The sequence below is a fragment of the Calliphora vicina genome, chromosome 4 (genome assembly GCF_958450345.1).
Source record: "Calliphora vicina chromosome 4, idCalVici1.1, whole genome shotgun sequence".
Lineage (NCBI taxonomy): Eukaryota > Metazoa > Arthropoda > Insecta > Diptera > Calliphoridae > Calliphora > Calliphora vicina.
Window position 1 is genome coordinate 70338965 of NC_088783.1, and position 21233 is coordinate 70360197.

At 24.8% G+C, this 21233-nt stretch overlaps 1 protein-coding gene across 1 annotated transcript in view; it reads left to right on the plus strand.

Moving 5' to 3' along the window:
* The first annotated feature begins 267 nt into the window (after positions 1-267).
* Positions 268-21233, plus strand: part of Tob (Transducer of ERBB2) — a 69647-nt gene continuing 48681 nt past the window's right edge. The window contains exon 1 of the mRNA XM_065507496.1: positions 268-847. The gene's annotated coding sequence lies outside the window, so the exon portion shown is untranslated. The remainder of the gene's footprint in view (positions 848-21233) is intronic.

Here is a 21233-nt window from a genome sequence, read left to right on the forward strand (position 1 = left end):
AAAAGAAAGAAAAACAGCAACAACAACGACAACAAATCATTTACCATTCACGAGTTTAGCAGTGAAATGAAAAAATTTAAATGGAAAAAAAGCTGTTTGTTGTTGGTGTGAGCAAAACAATCATTAAAATGTTGTGTGTGTATGTGTAAGAGTATGAAAGTGTGTTAGTTGTGTCTGTTTGTAGTCTTCGTCGTTGTAGTCGTAGTCGTCGTAGTTGCTCTACTTAGCAATTGCTCTACTCTGGCATAGTATTCTGCTGTCGTCTGTCGTAGTTAACAGTTGTCGTGGTACGTTGCTCATCATCACATGTGAATTTACGGTGAAGAGGAGTAAAATAATAAAAAAAAACACACACAAAAATTTTTGTATTGTTTAGTAGTGTCAAAGAAGCAAAAGAAAAAAGCTTAAATTTTTAAAGCATTGAAATTCTAACAAAAATAGATATAAATACAAAAGTCAGCTGTTCGAGTTTATAATTCTTTTTTATACCTGAAACAAAAATAAAATCAATTCTTTTATTTTTTTTTTATAAGAAAATCTAAAAAATGTAAAACAAATATAATTTAGTTTTTTTTTGAATAATAACAACAAAAATAACGTTGTTGGAAACGTTATTAACTGGTGTTTAGTATAACAGAAAAATTGATAATAATAAAATAACAACAACAGAAAGTGTCATACATAACAACCAACAACAACTGCAATAAAACAACAAGAAAAACAAAATAAAACAAAAATTCCTTTAAACAACAAGAAATCACTCATACGTCTTGAGGTCCCACATGTAGAAAAACTACAAAAAAACCAAACGTAAAGCAACCAAAGAAAGCAAAATATAATAAAAAAGGTTTGTGTTTAAAAGAATATTTTATTTAATTTCTTTAATGTTTTTCTATTTAAATTTTTAAATTTCTGTTAAGTGTGTGTGTATGAGTGTGTTTTAGTGTGCGTTAGTGTAAAATTAAGTGAGAATAAACAATTACGTAAAATCAAATTATTATAAATCATAAAAGAAATATTAAAAATTAATATTAATTCCAAAATTGGTTTATTAACCCTATAAAACTGATTCCAATTTATTTAACCATAAAAATCAATCACTTTTATATACCCCTTATAAATCTCTTTTTTAAAGTTTCAACAATTTTAATGTATAATAAAAAATATTTCGAAAAAAAAAGATTCTACTCTAATTAAATAATTACATAATTTACATTTTACTAAAGTGCTTGTGTAATTTCTTGTTCCAATATTTATTTAACATTTTTCGTTTTTTATCTCTCAAAAGTCTACAGTAAATAACTGTCAGTTGCCATCAAAACACGGAAAAAATTTCAATATTTATTTACAAAAAAAAAAAAAATACAGAACAAAATCTGGTTGTATAATGAAAAAAAAAACTTAAACATTTATTGTAGCCAGTTAATTAAATTAAAAACAATAATAATAACAAATAAAAGAAAAATAAACAAATAAATAATAAAATAAAATACAATAAGTGCTTGACAAAACAAAAAAAAAACGTTTTTAAATTTAGAACAAGTGTGAACTCATTTAGGGTTTTAATGAAAAAAGAAAACAATTTAAATAAATAAAATAAAATACAAGTTAAACAATTAAAAGTGTCTACAACTTAAAGTTCTTAAGACTGAATTAACATTTTCAAATATTTAGTGATCAGTGCAGTGAATATGTATGCATAATTTAACTGGTTCAGGAATCGAACCTGATAACCTTACACTTAATAAGCTGGCTAACATTTAATAAAGTTTTGGTTTCTTGGTTTCTTACCAATTAAATATTTTGAGTAATGAAAATCTTGTTTGTTTAAGAAATATTTTAATAACTCATTTTACTGCCAGAAATTTTTGGTTTTAAAATTTTTTTTTTAAATATTTTCAAATTTAGGTAAAGTATTTTACAAAATAAGGGGATCAGTTTTTTAAAGTCTTTCAAATAAAAAGTTCATAAAAAAAGTGTTTAAAAATTTAAAAAATTGTTATGTTTGTAATTGAAAAAATATTTTCAAAAAAATTTATTTTAGTGTAATTTTTATGCAGTTGAATAAAATGCTATTGAAATTTTGACTAGTTTTAGCAAATCTAAGCTCCTGCGGGCGGGTCACAATTATAATTTAGAAGTAAAATTCAAAACTAGATTTTACATTTTTTTTAAGATAAACTTAGAATTTAAAAAAAAAAAATTCAATATTTTCGAAAATTGCCTGAAGTAAAAATTTCTTAGAATTTTTAAAAAAAAAATTCAATATTTTCGAACATTGCCTGAAGTAAAAATTTCTTATTGGTAATTTTTGAAGCCAGTTCTTATGAAATATGTAAAAATATTGCAAATTTTTTTAAAAACTCTGAGAAATATTAAAAAAAAAATATGCTCCATTTTTCAATCTCATTTTAAAATTTTGATTTTGATTATTTTCCACGACTAGTAATTACGTATTGTTTTGGAATTTATTAGAATTAAGAGAATAATTTTAATAAAATATTCGGATATTTGAGAAAAACAAAATAAAGTCAAGATAAAAAACGATAATTCAAAAAAAAATTAAACTTAAATATCTTTTAAACTATTAGAGATAACTTGGGGAAATAAACAGGAATATCTGTATCTTCTGTACAGACTTTGACACCTTTTAATCAGAAATTTAATTTCTTAAAGCCGTTCATACATAATTTATCAATCGGATCAGCAGTTAGGAGGATTCAGATATATTTCCATGATAGAACCTACTGTTAATTTTTGATTTTAAACTATAAAATATATAATTACAAAGGAACTGTAATTGAAATTTCTAGTTGTGATTAGGGTTTTTAATTTCCCGACCTTTTTTGATTCCCGGGAATCGGGAATTTTTTTTCTACATTCCCGGGTACGCGGCTATTCCAAAAAAAATATATGATAATATTGTAAATTAGAAATATTATAGCCAAATTTCATATGAAAACTTAGTAAATATCAGAGCTTCGAATTAATTAATAAAATTTGTGCCTAATTCACTAAAATCTTAATTAAAGAATATCAGCCTTTCATTCCATAAATCCATTCCTAATATTTAATTTTTTAGATTCATTCCAAAGCCTTTGTTTAAACTGAATTAATTTTAAAGTTATAATAACAGAATTTATTCAAACTATTAATGATTCAATTTTTGTTAAATCAAATCATTTATAAAATTAATCGAAAAAATTGTCTTAAGCCTTTTTGTAATAGATCTGAATTGAAGAACAATTTAATAATTTAATAAATTTTTGAAGCTATTTTGTTATGGATTTGAAGAAGAAATTAGAATGATTCAATATGAAATAAATTCTATAAATAATGAATTCGCTTTTTAAATTTTCATAAGAAAAACCCAAAATAAATAAGCGGTCTATTATTGCCGAGATATCAGCAAAAAACTGTAAAAAACTTTTCACTGTTTTTTTGTTAAAAAAAATAGAGTTCTAACTTGTTTTCCATGTATTTTCGTCAGTTTTTAATTCCCGGGATTCCCGACAAAAAATCCCGGGAATCGGGTAGTGAAAAATTGGAAAAATTCCCGTGAAATTTGTACCGGGAATTGCCGGGATAAAAACCCTAGTTGTGATACAAAATACAATAAAATAATACTAGTGGACAAATAAGGATTTTCTAAAGTTGGTTGGAATTTAAAATTTTCTTTGAATGGTTTTCACACAAATTTGTTCTACTTTCTTTTCATTCGCTACTGAGTAACTGACTGATAACACTAGTTTACAAGGTTTTTGCTCATGAATTGAAACATATGGGGATTTGTGTAATTAGGTCGTCTAACTTCGGAAAAAATATATAAAAAAAAAATCCTGAACGTCAAACTTTTGAGATATTTAATAAAAACGAAACATATAAAAATGTACATTAAATTAGGGCAAAAAAATTAGAAGTGAAGTGTTTTAGTACTTTTTTTATAATTATTTTCATTTGTCTCCCTCACTACACTCAGCACAGTAGTCTCCTAGCATATGCTGATCCCAAAAACCTTGATAATTCCTCTCGAAAAACTTCAAATCTTGATGGAAACGCTCTCTATGTTCGTCACTCATGTGTCCGAGGTTTTCAGGGGAAAAATCCACATGAGAATGTAAAAATTTAATTTGGAGGGACATATTTACACCAATCAGTTCAAAATTCTGTAATAAATTCGCAACAATATCTCTGTAATTTTGACTTTCTTATTCCCCAAAAATTCTTGAACAACAAGTTTAATAGACACTCAAATTTGGTATCACCCAAAATTTTTCTTATTTGAGGACCCACAAATATCCCTTCTTTTAATTTAGCCTCAGAAAGATATACAATTTTCGTTATTGGTTGAATTTCAAATACAAAAATTATTGAATAGATAATTTTCGTAATTGAAAACACATTTTTGTTATTTTTTGTGTTTCAATTACGAAAATTATCTATTCAATAATTTTTGTATTTGAAATTCAACCAATAACGAAAATTGTATATTCAATTGGCAAAATAATCAAATTCAAAACTCAAAATTCAATGAATACTTGATTTAATTATGAAATAATTGAAACCAGTTCAATATGGGATAAATGTTTGAATTGAAATATAATTTTTTCTGTGTACTCAGGACATGTTTTTTTTCAGTATTTTTTTCTTTATTGAATCTTTCATTTTAGTAATTTACAAATAAGTATTCAAATCTTATCCTAAACTCAGGACAGGTGAAAAATAAAAACCCATATATCTCAAAATTTTGACTAGCGTCCTTAGCTATTCTCAAAAATATAAGTTTCATTCCATGAGCAAACAAAAATGTTTGATTTGTAAACTAGTGTAATTTGTGATTTTAAAACAAAAGTTATGATATCTATGACAAATTTCGGTGTATATGTATTCTGAAGCCTCAATGATTCCTACTCGAAATAAAAGAGCACTAAGTAATAAACAAAATCCCTCAAGGATTTTGTAAAGTTGATTCGAATTTTTTTATGGGCTCATGAAGTTGGTCTATTAGTTCTTGTTTTTAAATACATTGAGCAATTTTTGATCGTAATTGAATTTAATAGATTTCATTGATTTATGAATTCAAAATATTTTGAAATAATTTTGTAAATAAAATTTACAAGGTTAAACAAAAATTGGTTACATTTTCAATAATAATTTCCAATATTTTCAAATAATTAAATTTTCAAAATCATATTAAACCATTACATTAAAGAATTCATTACGAATTAATTCATAGACTTAATTCCTAAGAACTTCAAATGTAATGAATTCATTCCTTACAGAATTAACTCCTTATTAAATCTAAAATTTTCTTTAATTCAAATTCGTTACAAAATAGCTTAACCTTCATAAGGTCTGACGTTAACGATCTTCGGGTCAAATTTTATCCATATGGAAAAGTGATATTTTTGTTCCCAATATTTCAAATTTGACATAAATATCTTACGAAGGTTAACAATATTTATAGAATAATTTAAATTTTCTTAAATTCAAATCTCTTACAAATAGACTTTAGAATATTTGATTCAATTCATTTTGTAAATATGTAATTAAAAGCTTTCATTTACTTTCCCAGTAAATATTTCCTACGAGAGAATAAAATCAAAATTTACAAAATTACTCTCTTAAATTCTCAATAATAGTAAAAAGTAAATGCACGTTTTATCAGTAACAATTGTTTTATACACACAATTTTCTTATTTTATTCCCTTTAAAATGTATAAATACTCACATTTTATTCAATTTTATTGATAATTCTTTTTTTGACATTTTTTCACCACAAAAATAAAATTGTAAATAAATAAACAATAATACAAAACATTTTAAATATAAGCTGCTAACTATTACGAGTTCCAAATAGAACTTGTAATAGTTTGCAACGAGAGAACACTCTCTAAAATTTATACGCTCTTGATTTTTTCTCTACTTGCAAGTTTTTTGAGTTAATGAATGCGTTTCCAGTAACAATTGTTACTAACTAGTAACAACTTTTAGTTATTGAACAGAGCTATTATTTCAATTTGGATTAGACTTGAGTTAAAAGGTTTAATGAATATTATTCTTAATTCATTTATGAATTAATTCAATAAAGAATGAATTCTATTCAATTAAAAGTCTTTGAATGAAGCTAAAGAGTTAGTCGTTTGGCGTTTGCTTGCATTTCACATTTGAATAATTGAAATTTCTTTTTGAAATTGGCTCTCATTAGACTATCAGAAGTCAGCTCAAATATACAAAGATGAATTTAATAAAATATGCACAGTGGGGCAGGGTTTTTTTTAAATTTTTAGATTTTATTTTGAAACATTTGTACAACATAAATTTTTGCAAAGTATTGGTCATAGCTAACATCTTTCTGTCAACATATGGATTCCGAGGCAAAAGAACTGCTCATCTTTTAAAACCAAGCACGAATCAAGCCAATATCGGATACTCTGCTCTGAAGTGATGCGTATCCCAGAGAGAGCGTTCTACATCGATCGAAACAAATAGTAGTCGGGCTGGACAATGTCTGGACTATAAGACGGGTGAGGCAGAACTTGCCAACCACTTCATTCTAAATACTTTTTAACAGTTATTGCAACATGTGGCCGAACGTAGTCATAATGGAATATTACGTTTTCTTGTCTTGCCGCATATTCTGGGCATTTTTCGGTCAATGCTCGCTTTAAACGAATCAGTTGCGTTCAATACAGGTTCCCTGCACCCACCAAATACTGAGAATTACCTTAGCACCGTGGATATTTGGCTTTGTTGTCGATTCGGCTGGTTGGACGGGCTTTACATACGATCGCTTACGGTTGGCGATTTCGTAATGCATCCATTTTTCATGATAGCGTTCAAGTCTTTCAGCTTCAATTCGTATTGTACCCAATTTCTCTTCTTTTAGCTGAATTCTGCTGCTCGTAAACGTTTTGGAATTGCTACAATGAGTTTGCAAAATCTTATTGAGTTTGAAAACAACTAATGCCTCCAATTCTTGGTTTTCAAACTTTTTTTGGCAAGCCTGGGAAATATTTGTCTTCCGTAACAAAATCACAACTTATGAACTGAACAAACTAACTCTCAAATGTTGAAACTGATGGAACACCTTCACCATAAGCTTTGATGAGCAATCGAAGTGCTTCAGTGGCACTTTTTTCAAATTAAAGAAGTAAAGCAAAACTTCCCGCATATGACGTTGATAGAAAATTCCACACTTTCAAAGCAAAAAAAAAACGTTGTTGTTTACACTATTATGTTCAATAACTAAGTGAGAATAAATGACAGCTATGTATCCTTCAAAATATCATAAAAGTTATTTAAAACAGAAACTGCGTTCAAAAGATACGCCATTTATTCTAAATCCCTTACTTTTAAGTCATAAATTGTATTAAAAATCGGAAAACGGTCTTATATTTTCAGTTTTCAGCTTATTTATATATCTGCAGTGGCGATAATAAGAAGAAGTTATCATTTACTAAGACGAAATATACATTTGTTTATCCATTAAAACTTCCAATTGACGTTTTTATTTTCGAATAAATTGTTTTTCTATTTTTCTATAGTAAACAAATGAAACAATTACATTAATTTAAATAATGTTTCATAATTTTTCTATTTACATTATAGTGCAACAACGATAATATCAAATTACTAAAACAAAACACAATACAATAAACTGAAAAAAACAGTAATAATATTTAATTTTATTTAACTATTGCATTGAATCTTCATTTTCATATTTAAAGTGTATATTTAACTAATGTAATTGTCATGTCAGTTTTATTATCATTAAAATTAGTTAAAACGATTTGTCATTGAAAGCTAAAAAACAGGGAGATAGTTAGATAGTAAAAGATTATAGACGACTTATGATTGAGCTATAAAAATAATTTATTATAAAAATAGTTTTACTAGGGTACGATATAATATGAATAATAAAAGGGTTTAAATGATGGCATTTTGGGCAAAAACAGAATTACTTATCCGTAATATACCGTTAACTAAATGAGAATTATATTGATTTTTTGTATGTCATGTAGAATTATTCGTTAAAGTATTTAAATGTTTTAAAAAAATCAGTTCAATTCATAAAAATTGTTCTTTTAGTTAATTCATTTGTTAATCTGAATCTCTAAGTTTTTAAAATTTTTTAAAAAATTTTTGTTTAGAAAATTGTAAAAATATAATAATTTTTGAATTTTATGAATTTTTTTTTTTATAATTCAAAATTAATTTAATTTTATAATTTTTGAAAATTCTAAATAAAGTTCGAAAATTCTAGTTCCCAAAATTCGTATTTTTCAGCTTAAGAATTCGAACTCCCTAAATTTTGATATATGAAATTATATTTTTTTCTTTATTTTAAATTAGTTTATTTCTATAATTAAAATCTACAACATATTTTCGAAAAGTTATTACTTCAATAATTAAAAAATAATTTCATTTCATAACTTTTTGAAAATTCGAAATTAATTTCGAAAATTCTAATTCCCTAAAATTTGTATTTTTCTGCATAAGAATTCATAAAATAATACAAAAATTCAATATTTCCGAATTTTCGAAAATTCGAACTCCCTAAATTTTGATACATGAAATTATATTTTTTTCTTTATTTTAAATTAGTTTATTTCTATAATTAAAATCGACAGCATATTTTCGAAAATTTATAACTTCAATAATTAAAAAATAATTTGATTTCATAATTTTTTGAAAATTCGAAATTAATTTCGAAAATTCCAATTCCCTAAAATTTGTATTTTTCTGCATAAGAATTCATAAAATAATACAAAAATTCAATATTTCCGAATTTTAGAATTTTCGAAAATTCGAACTCCCAAAATTTTGATACATGAAATTATATTTTTTTCTTTATTTTAAATTAGTTTATTTCAATAATTAAAATCTACAACATATTTTCGAAAATTTATTACTTCAATAATTAAAAAATAATTTCATTTCATAATTTTTTGAAAATTCGAAATTAATTTCGAAAATTCTAATTCCCTAAAATTTGTATTTTTCTGCATAAGAATTCATAAAATAATACAAAAATTCAATATTACCGAATTTTAGAATTTTCGAAAATTCGAACTCCCTAAATTTTGATACATGAAATTATATTTGTTCGTTATTTTAAATTAGATTATTTCAATAATTAAAATCTACAACATATTTTCGAAAATTTATTACTTCAATAATTAAAAAATAATTTAATTTCAAAAAATTTTTAATTTTTTGAAAATTCGAAATTAATTTCGAAAATTCTAATTCCCTACAATTTTTATTTTTCTGCTTAAGTATTCACGAAATAATAGAAAAATTCAAAATTTTAGAATTTCAGGATTTTCGAAAATTCAAACTCCCTAAATTTTGAATAAATTCAATAATAAAAATCTACAGAATTTTTTGTATTTTCAAAAAGTAAGTAATAATTAAAAAATAATTTAATTTCATAATTATTTGAAAATTTGAAAATTCTAATTTCCTAAAATTTGTATTTTACTGCATAAGAATTCATAAAATAATAGAAAAATTAAATATTTTAGAAATTCAGGGTTTTCGAAAATTCGAACTTGTTAAATTTTGAGCCATAAATTTATAAATTGTTCATTATTTTCGATTAAAATTAAATATTTTAGAAATTCAGGGTTTTCGAAAATTCGAACTTCTTAAATTTTGAGCCTTAAATTTATAAATTGTTCATTATTTTCGATTAGTTTATTTCTATTCAGGTCAATGAAAATTTCTAGTAATTAAGTTCGTATATATCAGATAAATAAGTCATTATTAGACTAGTTCTAAGTAATGTTTTTTTTTAATCAGTTATAACAAGTAATTACCAAGGTTTTTGTTGAGTTCTTTTACAGTTTAATTCAGTGGTCGGCATAAAGAGATCAAGAGACAATGTTTTGCTCTAATGATGAAACATTTTTGGTATAAAGAGAATGGAAATTTTTGACTTTTTTATTCTAGACCAATTTATTGGCTATTGTTTCTAATAGCACCCTTTTTATATAGAACAATATTGTAGAAAAATTAAGGTATGGTCGTTTGACAACTCTTAGTCATTTTTGTTAAACATATGAGTATAAAAATCATTTGGTGGGTAATTTATCATAAATAATACTCAACCACATTTTGTCAAATCGACTTTAGACACAGCAGAAAAAGAACTACTAGCTAATACTCTAGGTATACCAAAGTATTAACGCATTTAGCCTTCAACCTTAGCTGAAAAACAACAAAATATATTATGAATGATATCTGCATTTCAAATACTAATGACAAAAACACAAAAATAGAAAAATAGAAAAACTAATGTTAAACTACTTAGAAACTAAAAATAATATAAATATGTATATGGAAAATAGTATAACAAAAATGATATTCACAAAAAGAACTTAAATACGTAAAGCAAAAAGTATGTACTTAAACCTACACTCACTCACTTACTCATCCAATCAGTCACTCACTAACGTGAATATGTAAAAAATATCTGAAATTAAATTGAGGAAAATAAATGTTTAAATAAACGTAAATGTGTAGTCGTTTATATCAAATTGTTGTTTAAATGTTTGTTTTCACAATTACGTTCAAATTATTTTTTATATCTTTTGGAGGCCCTTTAGAAGTACATAAATGCTATAAAAATATTAGTTTATGAACAATATCAACAATCAAATAAAACATACAGGTACATATCTCATTATTTGTTGTAGTAAAATGTTTAGATAAAACTACTCCCAAAAATAAATAAGAAAAACTAAATTGTTTAGTTTGTTTAGTTTGGTTTTATTATCTAACTAAGGTGGTGGCAATATAATGATTCAACTGAAATATTAGTGAAGAGGCCAACAAAATTACTCTAATATTTGAATGACATTATAATGCGAAGATAGAGAATGTTTATATTGTAGTTTTGAACTAAGTAAATAAATGCCTTTAGCTGTTTGCGGTTGGGTGGTCACTTTACTAACCACCTTTTCCATAGTCTTGAAAACATAGTTGTTTATTGGCATATATTGCTATTTTTCTAAGCAATTATATTTTTTGAAGTCATTGTTTATGATTTTATTTTGGAATTTTTTTCAAACATTTTCAAAAATTTGAAATTAAGTTCGGAAATTCGAACTCTAAAAAACTTAATTTTCAGCTAAAATTCCTTTTACATTTTAAAAAGTGTTTGCTTTAGCTACTACTTCTATAAAAATTAAATTTTTATAGAACATTAAAATGCCTTGACATCATTTTCAACTTCTTTATTTCGGAATTTTTGGCTTCAATAACCAAAAATTAACAGAAAAGATTTTCGAAAATTAGAAATTATGTTCGAAAATTCTAGTTTCGATCTTAAAACCCATTATTAATTAATATTTCCGAATTTGTTGCTTAAATTATTAAAAATTTATAGAATTATAGGAATTTCGAAAATTCGAACTATTTTTGGACTTTTGAAATTAGAAAATTCTAACTTCCTAAATTTTAAACCATGGAATTATATTTTTTTATCATTATTTTAAATTTGTTTATTTCAATAATAAAAATCTGCAGTTTATTTTCGAAAATTTATTGCTTCAATAATTAAAATCTAATTTAATTTCATAATTTTTTGAAAATTCGAAATAAATTTTGAAAATTCTACGTCCCAAAAATTTATATTATTCAGCTTAAGAAATCATGAAATAATAATAATAAAAATATACAGAATTTTAGTATTTTCTAAAATTTATTTTAATTATTTAAAAATTCGAAATAGAGTTCGAAAATTCAATTTATGCAATAATATAAAAATTAAATATTTTAGAAATTCAGGATTTTTGAAAAAAAAATACACAAAATTTTTATATATTCGAAAATTAATTGCTTCAAAATTTTAAATTAATTGAAAATTCGAAATGAAATTTTAATTTTATTTATTATTTTCGATTAGTCTATTCGAATAATTCAAAATTAATTTAATTTTATAATTTTGAAAATTCGAAATAAATTTCGAAAATTCTAGCTCCATAAAATTTGTAATTTTTGTAGCTTTATCATGAAATTATACTAAAATTCAATATTTGAGCTTACAAGGAATTAAAATTTTATTTTTTTTCCGTTTAATTTATCTCAATAATAAAAGAATTTCTAATATTTTAATAATAAAAATGTTGCTTAATTATTTCTTAAAAACAAATAAGAATTTATTTATACATTTTTATATTAAAAAATGTTGGGTCCCTGAATCCGCTACTGTTCTCAGAAGCCCGCTAATTTCATCTTAAGAAAAAAATCAAAAATTTTATTTATTTTATTTGTTTTTTAATATGTAACATATTTAATTTTTTTTTCATTTCGTAGTCTTCCAACTTCTTATCTCGCTTCATTATTTTCAAAAACAACATACGCATTTCCAATGTTTGATCTGGCACATCCTGTGGCAATTCACCGCCATAATTTGTTACCTGCAACAGTGATGGTTTCATTTCAATAATTGCTTTTGTCATTTCCAAAAGATTTCCTCTAATTGCCAAATGCAAAATGTTATCACCAGAACCCAGTTTTTCATAGTCCGCCACATTCAGGTGGAATTTTTCATAAAACTTTAAAATCACTTTTACGAATTGTACCAAATTATACTTGACTGCTTTATGTAGCACAGTGTCGCCGTCATAATCGTAAATTTTAAATAGTTTTTTGAAGTTTTCGACTAAATTTTCATCAGTATTTACACAATCACATTGCTCCTCCAGGAAATATTGATATATTAGTATAGCTAATTGATTCTCGTATAATATGGCCATGTGTAGAAGAGAACGGCCTAGGAAGTCCCGTTGACATATTTCGCGACGATGAGTTATTGAAGATAATACGATGTTAATATCGTCTTGTTTAGAGTAATAATGTGTGGAAGTTTCTTCGCCCAACATTTTTTCTGGATTTATACAACAATTTTTAATGAAAATGTTCGAATTTTATTTAATTGAAATCGTGTTGTTATTCACTGAAAGTGTAGTACTTCAATAAGGTTAAATAATTAGAATCATGTGCTTAAATGTGCCTTAAATATAATGCGATTCACAATAGGGTAGTTCCCTACATTCTAATTTCGAATTACAAACAAACAGTGGGTCTTATCGTAATAATAAACATGACAAATGAATTAAAATTGCAAAATTTAATTATCGGAAATTGATATGGTGAAATATAAATTTAGGGTATTCAAACGGTTTGCTATTAGGTCGCACTGTCATAATGTTCTAACATATTATTTTAGTTTAAACTAATTATTTTTAGGTATATGTTTGTAGATATAATTTTTGAAAATTCGTTAATATAATTCATTAATAAAAATCTACACAATTTTATAAATTTCCGAAATTCCATATAATTTTAGGAATTCCAAAAATTCAAAATCCTAAAAAAATGCAATTTTGATTTGAAATTCTATATTATTTGCTTCATTAATTAAAAATGTTTAGAATTATTAAAACTCAAAATTCGAACTCCTTTAACACTGCAATTATTACCTTAAAAAGTCTTGAAAGACTACTTTAGTTTGGAATTTTTGGCTTCAATTCAAATAAATTAGAAATTAATTTCGAAAATTCGAACTCCCCAAAAAAATAATTTCGAGCTAAAATTCCTGCTCACTGCTTAAGGACTGCAATTATTACCTTAAAAACTCTTCTTTAGTTTGAAATTTTTGGCTTCAATTCAAAAATTTGAAATTAAGTTCGAAAATAATTTCGAGCTAAAATTTCTGCTCACTGCTTAAGGAGTGGCATTTTGTTCTTAAAAAGCCTTGAAATGTAATAAAAATGAAATTTTGAGTTTAAAAAGCCATGAAATTATTTTTTTAATTCTATACTTTTTGCTTAAATAATTAAAAATGTTTAGAATTTGAGCTTAATATTTCATAAATCGATATCTCCTAATTTTTTGCTTAAATTATTAAAAATTATTAGAATTTTCTTAATTTCAAAATTTCGAAATCTTTTGAAAAAATATTTTTAAGCTAAAATTCCATTTTTTAACTTCTTTATTTTGGAGTACTCCTTTAACAAGGCAATTATTACCTTTAAAAGCCTTAACTTTGGAATTTTAGATTTCAATTTTCGAAAATTAGAAATTATGTTCGAATTTTCGAATACCCCAATTAGTAATTTTTAGCTAAAATTACATTTTGAACTTGTTTATTTTGGAATTTATTTCAAACATTTTAAAAATTTTAAATTAAGTTCGAAATTCGAAAAATTTTCAGCTAAAATTCCTTTTTAATTTTAAAAAATGTTTGCTTTAGCTACTACTTCTATAAAAATTACTTTGTTATACAACATTAAAATGCCTTGAAATCATTTTCGACTTCTTTATTTCGGAATTTTTGGATTCAATAATCAAAAATTAACAGAAAAGATTTTCGAAAATTAGAAATTATGTTCGAAAATTCTAGTTTCGAGCTTAAAACCCTTTATTAATTAATATTTCCGAATTTATTTGCTTAAATTATTAAAAATTTATAGAATTATAGGAATTTCGAAAATTCGAACTATTTTTTGACTTTTGAAAATTTATTAAATTCTGTAAAATTTTTGATTATTGAAGCTAAAAATTCCGAAATAAATAAATTACAAATTATTTCAAGGCTTTATAAGGTAATAATTCCATTATTAAAAGAGTTCGAATTTTATAATATTTAAAATTTAACTATAAATAAAATCGAAAATTCCATGTTTAATAAAAATTCAATTTTGAAATTTTGAAAAATAGCTAAAATTGTTTAATTCGATATTTTAGAATTTTTATTTTTACAAAAATTACAATTTTAAATTAAAAACAATGTTCGAAAATTCGAATTCCAAAACAAATTTTATTTTAGACAGCAAGATCTTTTAAGTTGAAAAGCAGAAAATTCATAAAATTTTTATGAAAATTCCAAATTAAGATTCGAAGAATCGCAAGTTATTAAAAATTAAAAAAAGGTTCGAAAATTCGAAATCCAATACATACAAATTTTATTTTAGAAGGCAAAAACTAAGTTTTATTACAATATTTTACATGTTTTAAGTTGAAAAGCAGAAAATTCATAAAATTTTTAGATTTTCGAAAAAGTTATTAAAAATTTAAAAAAAAAGTTTGAAATTCGAAAATCCCATATAAATTTTATTTTAGAAGGCAAAAACTAAGTTTTATATCAATATTTTACATGTTTTAAGTTGAAAAGCAGAAAATTTTTAGATCTTCGAATATTCGAAATTAATTTCGAAGTTATTAAAAATTTAAAAATAAGTTCGAAAATTCGAAAATTCTATACAAATTTTATTTTAGAAGTTTTTTTTAAATTTTACAATTGAAAAGCTCGAAATTCTAAAAATTTCAAGATTTTCGAAAATTCAAAATTAATTTCGAAGATTCGCAAGTTATTGAAAATGGTTTATAGATAGCAAGAACTTTTAAGTTGAAAAGCAGAAAATTCATAAAATTTTTAGATTTTCGAAAATTCCAAATTATTATTCGAAGAATCGCAAGTTATTAAAGGTTCGAAAATTCGAAATCCAATACATACAAATTTTATTTTAGAAGGCAAAAACTAAGTTTTATATCAATATTTTACATGTTTTAAGTTGAAAAGCAGAAAATTTTTAGATCTTCGAAATTAATTTCGAAGTTTTTAAAAATTTAATAAAAAAGTTCGAAAATTCGAAAATCCCATACAAATTTTATTTGTACAGAAACTAAGTTTTTTTTAATATTTTACAATTGAAGAGCTCAAAATTCTAAAAATTTTAAGATTTTCAAAAATTCCAAATTAATTTCGAAGATTCGCAAGTTATTGAAAATGGTTTATAGATAGCAAAAACTTTTAAGTTGAAAAGCAGAAAATTCATAAAATTTTTAGATTTTCGAAAATTCCTAATTATGATTCGAAGAATCGCAAGTTATTAAAAATTAAAAAAATGTTCGAAAATTCAAAATCCAATACATACAAATTTTATTTTAGAAGGCAGAAACTAAGTTTTATTACAATATTTTAAGTTGAAAAGCAGAAAATTCATAAAAATTTTAGATTTTCGAAAATTCGAAATTAATTTCGAATTTAACAAAATCCCATACAAATTTTATTCTAGAAGACAGAAACTAAGTTTTTTTTAATATTTTACAATTGAAGAGCTCAAAATTCTAAAAATTTTAAGATTTTCAAAAATTCGAAATTAATTTCGAAGATTCGCAAGTTATTAAAAATGCTTTATTTGTAATCTATATGTAAAACAATCAATAATATATACATTAAATATTTATTTTAATAACTTTTCATAAACAAATTAGGATTTTCGAAAATTTGAATATTTTACAAAATTCTGTAAAAATAAAATCTGGGATATTAAGATATTAATGGCAACTTTATGAATTTCAAAGTTGCAAAATTAAGTTAAAAAATTCTAAAATCTTAAATTTTAGGATTTCAAATCTAAGATATTGGTTGTTAAATTGGAAAATCAAATCTAAGATATTAGTTGTAAAATTAAGTTCAAAAATTCGAACTAAGGTAATATATTTATTTGCTTGATTTAAAAATCTATAAATCGAAAGCCAGGCTACAAAATGTTTATTTCCAAATTGAAAATATCTCTTATATATAGCGTGCAAAGGATAGACACAATTTTCAGAACCCCTTAAAAAAACTATTATTATAACTATTATTGTAGTTATTTCTTTTTCTAGATAAAGCAAACAATTACGTAGATTGCAAAAAACCAAAAAGAAGACAGAAAAAAACCAAAATAGCTAGATTTACACATGCATAATGGTATTTATATGGATGTATGTATGCCTGTATTGAGGTTTAGGCCTACTAAAAAAGTCTGTGTTTTCTTTTATTTAATGAAGCCCTCCATATCCTCATGTAGGTATGTATGTTGCTGTGTGGTTCATAATGAGGAGCTGGCGCTCTTACGTCAATGAACAACATTGAAAAAGGTTAAAAACGAACGACTAAACTTTAATACTAAATATGTGCTCACTAATACAAATACAAACATGAGAAATAGTACTATAAAAGAGAAAATGAGAGCTAAAAGGATATGATTATTTGAGTGGATGGATGTGTGTTTTTTGTTTTTTTTTTTTTTGATACTTACTATATAAACAAACTAATTTTAAACAAAAATACAAAATAAGGATTTTGGTTGAAAAGTTTTGAAAATGTTTTTATAACTTTATACAATCAAATAACAAAACTAGAACACACATTAATATAAAAAAAAATGAAAAAATAACCACAACCACCACTGCATTTAAAAAAACACCTGCTTTTTAGGGTAATTAAAGGCACAGTGGGTTTAAATGCTAACAAATCTGAATATTTCAAAAAAATATTAAAATCTTTTTTAAATAAAATTTCAAAAAATTCAAATTTATTTTTGATTGAATTGGCGAATTTGCAGGAAATTTAGATTTTTTTTATTTAATTTCAGATTGTTTCTTTGGATTGCTAATATACGATTTTGACATTTTAAAGACATGTTAATCATTTAATATCTGAGCTCAACGTTTTTCTAAGACAGCCATGTAAAACATCTTCACTAAAAAATATTAAAAATATAAAGTAAATGAAATTTGTTTATTGAAAGCTATTTTGTTAGTAGTAGAAGTTACAAGCCCTACTCTAAATTTTAGCATCCACTATGAACAATTTCAATTATTGAACAATTTTGGTACTTCGCTATAATTTCGTTTAATTGAACTCATAGTTCAGAGGAGACTCCTTTATTTTGCCTTAACTCCCACTGTGCCACAACCCAGACTCTTGCTCTACAAAGAACACAAATTTCAATTTACATAAATATATGAATTAAAAACTCTTTCGTCATTAAATGCATACTCAAACATTTATACACATTCTCACAATAAAACAGCAGAGTACCAATTCATTTATAGTTTTGACATTTAAATTTAAATCTACAATATTAAATATTCTCCTTCTGCTGCTGCAGCTGCAGCTGCATCTTATTATTATTGTTTGTTATTTGCTGACTTTTTTTTAGTGTGGGAGTTAAAAAATTTATTACGTTTATGGCATATAAAAGCAGTATTATTTATTATCAAAAGAAATAAGGCAACAAAAAATCAACAGAATCAACGTCTAGAAAATCAATAAAATCTGGGACAACTTTATAAAGTTCTGTTAAAACACACTCACTCACACGCTGGCTGACTGACATTCATACAAAAAAAGGGAATTCGTTCATAAACAAAGTAACATTTCCCTAGTAATAACTAACAACTAAATGTTAAAGTAACTTAACAGCATCAAGAAAATCCTTAACATTAAGTAATGCAATTTTAGTAAAACACTGTTAAAGCTCAGACACACACACGACAACAGCATAAAACTCTCCCAAAAAGAAAGTGAAAATGAATGTACATACATACATTTGTTATGCTCTTGTTCTTCTTGAATTTCTTTAGCTGAGAGTGAGAGTATGTTTGTTTGTTTGTTGGTTGCCAAAGGAATTATAATAACATAATAATGAACAACAATAACAACAACAACATGTGTATTTTAGTTAGAGTTTTATGAGTTACTAAAGTAAATGTGAGTAAAAGTGAGTGTAAATTTATGGGATTTTATTGCGCATACGCCACCAATAACCAATCTGTATGTATGTAAGTGAGCTGTATGTAGTATGTACTATGTATGATGAGTGAGTAAAAATTCATTGTAAATTTGGAATGCATTTATCCTACTTTTACACTCAACTTACTCCACTAACATACTAACCCATACACTATACATACATTCATCCACAGTACATAAATATTTTACATATAAATGAAAATACAAAAATAACCGTAGCAGCAGCAGCAGCAGCAGCAACAACAAAAACATCTTCAAATGTTTTATTTTCGCTGTGTGTATATAGTATACAGTGCGTGAAAAATAAATTGCTTTATTAAAGTTTAATGCTGGGAGATTGCTTTTTTTAATATTATTTATATGTATTGGATTTTCATATTGTATTACTTAATTATACAAGTAAAGGTCATACGAGGGTTGCTGAAAAATTAAGTGGGTCATTGATATAATTTTTTAATCTACACCATTTCCAATTGTATTTCAGAAGTTTCTAATTGTATTTCAGAAATTTCCAATTGAATTTCAGAAATTTCTAATTATATTTCAGAAAATTCCAATTCAATTTCAGAAATTTCCATTTATATTTCAGAAATTTCCATTTATATTTCAGAAATTTCCAATTATATTTCAGAAATTTCTAATTATATTTCAGAATTTTCTAATTATATTTCAGAAATTTCCATTTATATTTCAGAAATTTCTAATTGTATTTCAGAAATTTCCAATTGTATTTCAGAATTTTCCAATTGTATTTCAGAAATTTCCATTTGTATTTCAGAATTTTTATTTTATACTTAAAAAGTTTCCAATTGTATTTCAGAATTTTCCAATTGTATTTCAGAAATATCCATTTGTATTTCAGAAAATTCTAATAGCAATACCAATGGATATTTCTGAAATACAAATAGAAAATTCTGAAATACAATTGGAAAATTCTGAAATACAATTAGAAACATTTTAAATATAAATTAAAAATTCTGAAATACAAATGGAAATTTCAGAAATACAATTGGAAAATTCTGAAATACAATTAGAAAATTCTGAAATACAATTAGAAAGTTCTGAAATATAATTGGAATATTCTGAAATATAATTAGAAAATTCTGAAATATAATTGGAAATTTCTGAAATATAATTGGAAATTTCTGAAATATAAATGGAAATTTCTGAAATATAAATGGAAATTTCTGAAATTGAATTGGAATTTTCTGAAATATAATTAGAAATTTCTGAAATTCAATTGGAAATTTCTGAAATACAATTAGAAACTTCTGAAATACAATTGGAAATGGTGTAGATAAAATAATTTAGTTTAAAGTAAAAACTCCTTAACTTTTCATAATAATCAAGCAGTAAGATCTACATGAAAACAAAGTTGGCCAATTTTAATATGTAAAAACTTTTGAAGTTTGTGTTAATTACCAATATGTTCCGATTTTCTATAAAATTTAAACATTTCATGCAATTTGTTGAAACTTTCTTAATCCATCCTAATCTTAATGTATGCGAGAACTTATTTCTGCAACGTTTTTTAAACAGTTGTTGATAAAATTCTAATTGTTTGGCATAATTTCATAGAATATCATTTTAAAAATTATTAAAATTGAATTTCAATAGTGAATTTGATCTTATTTTAGTCTGGTAGCAAATGGAATTGCTTTCTTATTCCAATTTATAAAAAAAAAATATCGACATTTTAACACTAAATCTTATTTCTTTAATCGTTTATGGTGAATGTCCATTGGTCGCTATGTGAACCACATGCCATTCAAATCAATATCGTTCAATTTGAACCAACAGAAATTGGTGATAATTGATCTGTAGTACTTGTCGTTGACGATGATGCTCTAAGTAACATTATATGCGAAAAAGTACTAACCAATGATACCGCCGACCAAAATCCACACCAAGCAGGAACATTTTATGGATGCATTTTAACCTGTGGAATCTCGTGTGGGTTTTCACAACCTATTTCCGGCAATTTTGCATGTCAACATAGCCATTCGTCCAAGAATTAGTTTTCGGCAACTATTGGGTTCAAATTGCTTTGGAATCATTTGTAAGTGCTGGCAAAAGTTGAATAACAAACAACAGATTTGACAAATGCCGCCAAAATATAAGGGCCCCTTGTTTGTTAATATCGATTTTGCTAATTCTAGCACTTATTGAGCTGTAACTTTTAATCACCACCACAAAGTTCCTCGAACTACCTCTTTCTAACCCTAACTGCAATCTGGTAACTTTTACACTTAATAGTCCGTTCTGTTCTCCCAGGGTTGGTTGGTACATCATAAATGAAAGCATTATTTCACCTCTATTTCCCTGGCCAGGCTACTCAAAGTCATGACTGTTTACATAAATTGTCACTTTGTTTCTGAGGTTTTCAAGATCGTCAAGATCAAAGCCTAGAAGATACAGCATTCGTCGGGAAGTCTACATGATATCCGAGTATCTCATCTATGAAGACCACTGTTCCCAACTCTATCTTAAGTCCTATATCCATCTCTCATCTTTTAAGGCCAAGAGCGAATCAAGCCAACATTGGATACTCTGTTCCATAGTGAAGCGTATCCCAGAGAGAGCACTCTGCACGATTTGGACTGTAAATCGGGTCATGATGGAATATTACGGT